We start from the raw sequence: 9331 nt of genomic DNA, 5'->3' as shown, positions 1-9331 counted from the left end.
CGTTAGTGGTAAAATTAACCCGGTGAATATTAAGATTTAAATAAATAATCCTATAATTAAAAAAAAGAGAGAGAATAAACGCATTGAGAAAACAACAGTTTATAAGAAACCCGACTTAACGGGACTTAAAAATAAAATGGGTTATGACTCCCCCGAAAACCGCTAAGTAACTAGGAATATTTACCTAGTAAGTTAAGTGTGGTTAAAAAAAAAATATTGGAAACATGAATTTGGTTAAACCTTTATAAAACTTGAAATCTTGAGAGACTAAAAAGGGAAAACATGAAAGATGTTTTAATTAAATAAATCAAAAACCAAAACACACACAAAAAGTGTGTGTTTGGTCGACATTTTCACAGAGCAGGAGAGGGTTTCTCCTTTCAAACCCTAAACTCATCAAAATTGCTCAAAATCAAAAGGGAAATCAAGCTAAGAATTGGGGATTTAACTAAATTCGTGATCACCTAAGCTAGGAGATCACAAGGTATGTCAAAATTCGTAGTTTGGTGATATTTTGAAATTTGTGATAATCATGCATGAATGAAAATTTGTGTGAATGTTGGATGTTATAGTGAAATTGTGATGTTTATGAGTCTAGGAACGAACCCTAGATGGAAACTTGTGATTTAGCACCATAAATTAGTGTTTCGGTTAACTAATTAGATAGGTGCTAAGTGGGTTTTATGACAAAATGATGAACACTTAATTTAGAGTGTTGAGTTGATGAATATTGTTGTTATGATACAAGTTTTGGGTGTAGTTCATGAACACTAGACATAGAGATTGATTTTGATGTTAAAACTTGATTAAAAGTGAGATGTGAACTTGACAAAAGAAGTATATGAATCTCGCCCGCAAGGTGTTTGTTAAAATGCCTAAACGAATGTTATATGTCATAATCATGAACGAAACGCATAATTGCCTAATTTGATTAACTAGGGATGATATGTGAAAATACGGATTCTAATCACGAAGTAGATTTTAACTAATTTCACATAACATAAGATTAAGAGTAAATGACTTTTATAAGTCAAATTAACCAATGATGAAGTCGAATAGAAGTTTCGACATAGAATTCATAAGATGGAATAGTCGTACTGTCACACCCCAACCGATGGCGGAAACATCGGAGTGAGACGAAAACTAGATTGCTCGAGACTTCATAACGCTTATGTGTGTCAAGTATTTAATGTTTACATTTTACATGGTTTGATCTAGAACATAACAATTTTAAAATAAATAATGCACAATAAGTATTCAAATAATTATAATTTATTTCATTAATAATGAATTATTACAAGTATTGGAACCAGAATACAACAGGATTGAAAGTAAACTACAATACAACGAGCAACAAAGTTTAAATGCGTTTCTAGGCAATCCTACTGGATTCATCTGTCACAATCCTGCAACATGTATTAAAAACATGGATCAGTACAAAAGCACTGGCGAGCATACAAGTTTAAATATAATTATAAGTATAAAAGTTTGTCTCAATTCGACATGGCATTCTATATTCAAGTTAAACGAGCATACATAAACAGCTTACGCATAGCAAATAGTATATAATTAAAGTCCTTAATTAGCGTGCATAACAACCTAAGCATAACAATATCATGAATTACAAGTTGGAACTCACAAGCATAAACAACCAAAGCATAACAATGAACGTGTTCGATGGTTTGAGTATTTAATTATAATCAATTGCGTAAAGTGGATTTGTATACATGTTGCACCCAAAAATGCTTTAAAGCGTAAAAAGGGTCGAGTATGCTCACATTGGTTGCGTTTGAGGATTCCTCGAAATAACACACGAGTAAAGATTGGAGAAACCGAACGAGTGGGAAATATTATCCTAGATATGAAATACGTGAACGTCTTAGTTAAGTAAATACATAACGACCTCGTTAATATTCGTAGGTTAAATATAATTTCTAGTATTTACGAATCGATTAGTTTAACGTTATAATTTACCTCGTTATTTAACATTCAGTATTACAAAAGAATTAACATAATTTGTTAATTATTTAGGTTAACCTTAAACTTAATGGTTTTATTAAGATAATGGATTAAAATGTAAAAGTTTAATTAAAATAGAAGAAAAATAATAAATAAAGAAAGAAAGAGAAATTGTTAAAATAAAGGTTTATGGGTTTTAATTCACTCATGTACGGTTGAACTGGTTCATACATAGGCTTTAAAAAAAAGAATAATATGCAGCGCATAAGTCGGAGGCCGGGATCGAACCCGCGACCTCCGATTCACTAAAAACATCCCAATCACTAGTCTACGTTGTGTTTTGTGATGTAAAACTTATAGTGTAATATGTGCCATCATCTTCTTCATATGAAGTCAATAGAAGTAACACCCAACTGAGTTACATGATCCTTTTTAAATTGTATTGATGTTTTCTATTAATCATTTAACATTTGTCAACAACTAAAGAAATTTAAGACTCACCGGTACAACTTGAATGAAACGCAAGTTGTGATGTTTTGCAAGATGACATATTACCAGCATGTTCAATGTAATAGGACGAATAGAAACAAAGAAAAAAAAACGTATGAAACGTATACCGAAAACAAAGCGAATGAGCCTCTGGAGATGGTGGAAGTTCCGGCGACGACTTCATCTCTGATGGTTGCGGCGTCTTGCCGGTTTCTTCGGTGACTGCGACTGAACTCTGGCAACGTGAAGGTGGTTCGGAGGGTGTTACGATGTTGTGCATTTCGGAGAAGGGCGGATAATAACCGCCGCCGCCACTGGGTCGTTCGCCAGTGAAACAGAGGGAGAGCGAGGGGGTGTTAGGTGAGTGTTTGTGGCAGAGGGTGGAGGAGATTGTAGTGGTGTGTCGCTGGAAACCGGCCGGAACCTTCTCCGGCGGCCGAAGAAACAGGAGAGAAAGGGGATGTCGGCTAGGGTAAAATGAAAATGGGGGGTGTTGTCTGCTTTAAGTGTTGTAGGTTTTTTTTAATACCCAAAGAGAAATGGTTATATATAACTTAGTTAACTAACTAACTTGTTATTATTGTTATTGTTTGGTTATACATATAAGTTAGTTAACTAACTAAGTTGTTGTTGTTGTAAACAAGACTTTCATTATTAATTAATTTAATCAATCGAACAAATAAAATAAATAATCACATATATAACCGACTTAAGATAAAATATTTCAACGGTTATTTATTTCGTGAAAAAAATTTCCATGGTTTCAAACGTTAGGATTAGGATCTTTCCAAAACGGGTCGGGTTTAGGGAATCTATTTTGACGGATGTTACAGTCTCCCCTACTTTAGAAGATTTCGTCCTCGAAATCTAAAGGAAGACTTTTGAAAAGATGACATCTACAGATTCGAAAGAGAGAATAGATGAGGCTTGATCATAATGTTTGTTTTAGGAAATTGTTTCCATGAATGCAAGCATATAGTTTCATATAGCACATAAAAGGTTCAAAAGGTCTGCAAAACACTGAATTTCTCGTGGCACATTTTACAAAAGTTTAATAATATGGTGAAAACACTTATATATAGGAAGTACCAGCGGCGTATCCACCATGTTTATACCATATTACGTCTGTTTCGCTATTCGATGTCATGTTACGTTCCGTGTTATGATACACAGTAGAACCTACTATGGTTTTCATGCATCTACCAATATAATCTTGTATGCATCCATGATTATTTTGGTTTGTGCATGGTTTGCATAGTTTGTACTAGTAGTGTACGGGTCAGGGCACATTAACGTATGATGAGTAAGAATATATGTGTATGATAGTGTATATAGATTTAAGTGTGTATCCATGAGTATATGAGAGTATAGCGTATGAGTATGAATATGGATATGAGTGTATATCAATTTTGTATATAGTATCAATTGTATAAATAACGAGTTTGAGCATGATAGATTTTCCAAAAGTTTTGGTAACGATCACCGAGATAGGGTATTCACCCTTAGCTCGTTGGTGAAGTCGTTATAAAAGGAAAAATGTGGAGGTAATCGTCAAGATAAGGAATTCATTCCTAGCTTGATGATAAATCTTCCATTTTGTGGATATAAGTATTAGCGTAAAAACTTTAAACGATCCACATGACATACTTAGTTATCAAGATTAACGTATTACTGGTATGTGAGAAACAAGTCAAACCATCGTGTACCGCAATGTTGACTACCCAACTTCGTCGCAACGAAGAGGGTGTAATGTTGTTTACTTAACATGACCCTAAGAATCGGGGCGGGCGCTACTCCTATAACGCTACACAAGCGCTATACATGTTAAGGTGTGGCCTAATCAAAGTTTAAGGATCAAACCATCGTGTACCGCAATTGTGACTACCCAACATCGTCGCAACGAAGAGGGTGTAATGTTGTTTACTTAACATGACCCTAAGAATCGGGGCGGGCGCTACTCCTATAACGCTACACAAGCGCTATACATGTTAAGGTGTGGTTTCAAGGACAAGTTCCTCACAATCGAATAATCCAGTAATCCCGAATCAAGTTTAACCTACTAGCATGCATGTATTGGATTGTTGTGTAACAAATTTTGAATTTCGAAAATAAAAAATTTGATTCGTGTTGTGTATAAAATCGATTCTAGTATAACGTTGATTTTGAAATAAACGAGGTAATAAGTATTAAATTGCATAAAAATTGAGATAGCATAAAAGAGAGGCTTGTTAAAATATCGGAGTGTTTCGGGTTTAGAAACATTGACTATTCCAAAGTGGGTCGAAAGTTCTTTCGAATTAGAGAAAACGTGTTTTGGCCTATAGGTAAGATACTCTCGTCGAGAAGCGATTAACGGTATCTTACCCTTCCGGTTACTACACATCTCTAAATGATTGAAACAATCGGGACTTTGGCGAGATTGAAAATCGAGGAATGGGACTTAATCGACGAGATGCGGGTTTCACCCCTAACTTGACGATTTCGTACCCTAAATGTGGTTGGTACTCGTCGGGTCAAAATAAAATTTCGACACTTTGACGAGGGTCCACTAGAGTTGAAATGGAAATTACCATTAAGTTGTGGATTTCACTCCTAGCTTAATGGTGTAATTTCGTGCAAAATAGTTTAAGGTAGAATGAGAGTCGTTTTCCAAATTGTGGGTTTCACACCTATTTTGGTAAAGCCGTCTCGTTGATGTTACAAGAGTATAAAAATAGCATAAGTGTATTCGTGTTAGCCTTAGGAAAGGCACATAAATTTAATCAAAAGTATAGCTAGGAAGCATGCATGGTAGAGTACAAAAGTTTTAAACAACAAATAAGAGGCAAAATTCCTAGAACTATAGATTAGTGCAAAAGCATGGCAATTTTCCTAATTCTCTATAGTTATGACTCTGATACCAATCTGTCACAACCCAACCGATGGCGGAAACATCGGAGTGAGACGAAAACTAGATTGCTCGAGACTTCATAACGCTTATGTGTGTCAAGTATTTAATGTTTACATTTTACATGGTTTGATCTAGAACATAACAATTTTAAAATAAATAATGCACAATAAGTATTCAAATAATTATAATTTATTTCATTAATAATGAATTATTACAAGTATTGGAACCAGAATACAACAGGATTGAAAGTAAACTACAATACAACGAGCAACAAAGTTTAAATGCGTTTCTAGGCAATCCTACTGGATTCATCTGTCACAATCCTGCAACATGTATTAAAAACATGGATCAGTACAAAAGCACTGGCGAGCATACAAGTTTAAATATAATTATAAGTATAAAAGTTTGTCTCAATTCGACATGGCATTCTATATTCAAGTTAAACGAGCATACATAAACAGCTTACGCATAGCAAATAGTATATAATTAAAGTCCTTAATTAGCGTGCATAAAAACCTAAGCATAACAATATCATGAATTACAAGTTGGAACTCACAAGCATAAACAACCAAAGCATAACAATGAACGTGTTCGATGGTTTGAGTATTTAATTATAATCAATTGCGTAAAGTGGATTTGTATACATGTTGCACCCAAAAATGCTTTAAAGCGTAAAAAGGGTCGAGTATGCTCACATTGGTTGCGTTTGAGGATTCCTCGAAATAACACACGAGTAAAGATTGGAGAAACCGAACGAGTGGGAAATATTATCCTAGATATGAAATACGTGAACGTCTTAGTTAAGTAAATACATAACGAACTCGTTAATATTCGTAGGTTAAATATAATTTCTAGTATTTACGAATCGATTAGTTTAACGTTATAATTTACCTCGTTATTTAACATTCAGTATTACAAAAGAATTAACATAATTTGTTAATTATTTAGGTTAACCTTAAACTTAATGGTTTTATTAAGATAATGGATTAAAATGTAAAAGTTTAATTAAAATAGAAGAAAAATAATAAATAAAGAAAGAAAGAGAAATTGTTAAAATAAAGGTTTATGGGTTTTAATTCACTCATGTACGGTTGAACTGGTTCATACATAGGCTTTAAAAAAAAGAATAATATGCAGCGCATAAGTCGGACGCCCGGATCGAACCCACGACCTCCGATTCACTAAAAACATCCCAATCACTAGTCTACGTTGTGTTTTGTGATGTAAAACTTATAATTTAATATATGCTATCATCTTCTTCATATGAAGTCAATAGAAGTAACACCCAACTGAGTTACATGATCCTTTTTAAATTGTATTGATGTTTCCTATTAATCATTTAACATTTGTCAACAACTAAAGAAATTTAAGACTCACTGGTACAACTTGAATGAATCGCAAGTTGTGATGTTTTGCAAGATGACATATTACCAGCATGTTCAATGTAATAGGACGAATAGAAACAAAGAAAAAAAAACATATGAAACGTATACCGAAAACAAAGCGAATGAGCCTCCGGAGATGGTGGAAGTTCCGGCGACGACTTCATCTCTGACGGTTGCGGCGTCTTGCGGGTTTCTTCGGTGACTGCGACTGAACTCTGGCAACGTGAAGGTGGTTCGGAGGGTGTTACGATGTTGTGCATTTCGGAGAAGGGCGGATAATAACCGTCGCCGCCACCGGGTCGTTCGCCAGTGAAACAGAGGGAGAGCAAGGGGGTGTTAGGTGAGTGTTTGTGGCAGAGGGTGGAGGAGATTGTAGTGGTGTGTCGCTGGAAACCGGCCGGAACCTTCTCCGGCGGCCGAAGAAACAGGAGAGAAAGGGGATGTCGGCTAGGGTAAAATGAAAATGGGGGGTGTTGTCTGCTTTAAGTGTTGTAGGGTTTTTTTTTAATGCCCAAAGAGAAATGGTTATATATAACTTAGTTAACTAACTAACTTGTTATTATTGTTATTGTTTGGTTATATATATAACTTAGTTAACTAACTAAGTTGTTGTTGTTGTAAACAAGACTTTCATTATTAATTAATTTAATCAATCGAACAAATAAAATAAATAATCACATATATAACCGACTTAAGATAAAATATTTCAACGGTTATTTATTTCGTGAAAAAAATTTCCGTGGTTTCAAACGTTAGGATTAGGATCTTTCCAAAACGGGTCGGGTTTAGGGAATCTATTTTGACGGATGTTACACGTACGTGATAATGACTAATCTAACCGTCTTACGAATTATGGTGATAGTTTGACGCTTAATGAGCTAGGTGGGAGCTCGGGAAGGAAGCGGATCAAACAAGTTAAACATGAAGAAAAGCATAACCGGATGCAAGGTAAGTAAAGCTTACGCCCCCTTTTTATTATTTACCAAATGCTTATTGTGAGTATCGAATATGAATAGTAGTTTCCAAATAAAATAAGATGTTCCGGCATGATACAATGCGGGTCGGAACAAGCTAGAAGGGCAAAAACCATAGATTATGGTAAAATCGGTACATAAGATAAACTTGATGTGAAATGATGAACAAATATAAAGTTTTGAAACACTATGTTATGGTTTAAACGTGACGGGTAAAATGGTAAAGTAGTAATCCGGGCATGGATTAACGAATAGATAAAAGACCTGAAAGGGAAACTTTTTGGTGAAAGTTTTAACGGTCAAACAAATTGAGAAAATGTCCTTTAAGTAAATAAAACTCACGGTGCAAACCGGAATAGGTTCAAGGAGTGAGATGGTAATAAAAATACTATCATATGTTGAAAAATAGTTATTTCGAATAGATGGGTCAAATGGTGTGTTAATACCATTTGACATTAATAATTGGTGACCACTTGTTGAGTGTTTGTGATTACAGGAAATAACATATGTTGCGTTGCTTTAACTAGAAAATGTAAAGCAAGAGGTATGTAAATGGGTCAATGCTATGACCCGAGCCAGGTACACATAATTAGATTTATAGTTGAAAGTAGTATTTGGGTCAATTAATTAGTGGAAGTCTTTCATTGTATAATGAAGGACTAGAATTGACCAAAAAGCCCTTGATGGGTAAATTGGACGAACGACCCATATGGGTGGTTTAGGAACTTGCATAATGATTACATGATATGGGTAGATACTTTGAATGTGAAAATGTAAAGTGTGAAAAGAGAAGAATGAGATTAATGAATAAATGCATATGACCATTTAAACGGGTCAAAACTGGTTATGCACATAACCTAGACATTGGTCGTGTAATTCACACATGTTATGAATCCGGGAAAAAGAATTTGAGTTAATTACATGGGCGTATGCCCCATGACTATTTCGAACAAATTTGTGGTTTTAAATATAAACGGGTCAAAATGTTGAAATTGAGCAATAAGCCGAAGGTTTAAAAATATAGAATTTTATTTGTTTGAATGTTGAATTTTGACTCCACAAGATGGGGAATTAAATTACGAACGCGTAGGAAAAAAGAATCGTGTAAAACGGATCAATAACGAATGAGTTATGTCCGTTTTCGTGAAACTTGGGTTGGCTAGGAATTATACAGCAACAAATAAATAGCTTGCTGTCAAAAAGGGGGCTAGGTGGGGCGTCTAGCCCCTAGGTGGGGCGTCTAGCCCCCTCTGAATTCCAAAAATGTTTAATTTTGTTTGTTTGACCCATATAACTTGTTTAAACTTGTTATTTAACTACTAAAACTAACTTTTAAGTTGGTTTTGATCATAGGTGATCGCCAAGAGTGCCCGGATGAAGATCAAGCTCGATAAAGAACCGAACATGATAAATTACAAGCTTCCGCGTGGCGTTTCGTCGTATCTTTTAAATGACGAATTCAATTACATTAAGTTGTATATTCTTTTAAATTGTAAAAGTTTTATCTAACCTTATTTATCAAAATTACATGTTTGTTTTCGTAAACTATACGAAAACCGTAAAATAACAACAAGGGTGTTACAAGTTGGTAATCAGAGCCCAAGGTTAAAAGAATAAAGTGTTCGGTTCGAGGC

The 9331-nt window shown here is 34.7% G+C and overlaps 1 long non-coding RNA gene across 1 annotated transcript; it reads left to right on the top strand.

Moving 5' to 3' along the window:
• The first annotated feature begins 344 nt into the window (after nucleotides 1-344).
• Nucleotides 345-8309, top strand: LOC110922384. The gene is made up of 3 exons (XR_002583124.2): nucleotides 345-484; nucleotides 7586-7671; nucleotides 8194-8309. It is a non-coding gene; the product is annotated as an uncharacterized LOC110922384 (long non-coding RNA).
• Nucleotides 8310-9331: the final 1022 nt, after the last annotated feature.

This window comes from Helianthus annuus, chromosome 11, assembly GCF_002127325.2.
Source record: "Helianthus annuus cultivar XRQ/B chromosome 11, HanXRQr2.0-SUNRISE, whole genome shotgun sequence".
NCBI classification, from domain to species: Eukaryota; Viridiplantae; Streptophyta; class Magnoliopsida; order Asterales; family Asteraceae; genus Helianthus; species Helianthus annuus.
Note: the sequence above shows the minus strand (reverse complement) of the source record. Positions and strands in the feature narration are given on the sequence as shown.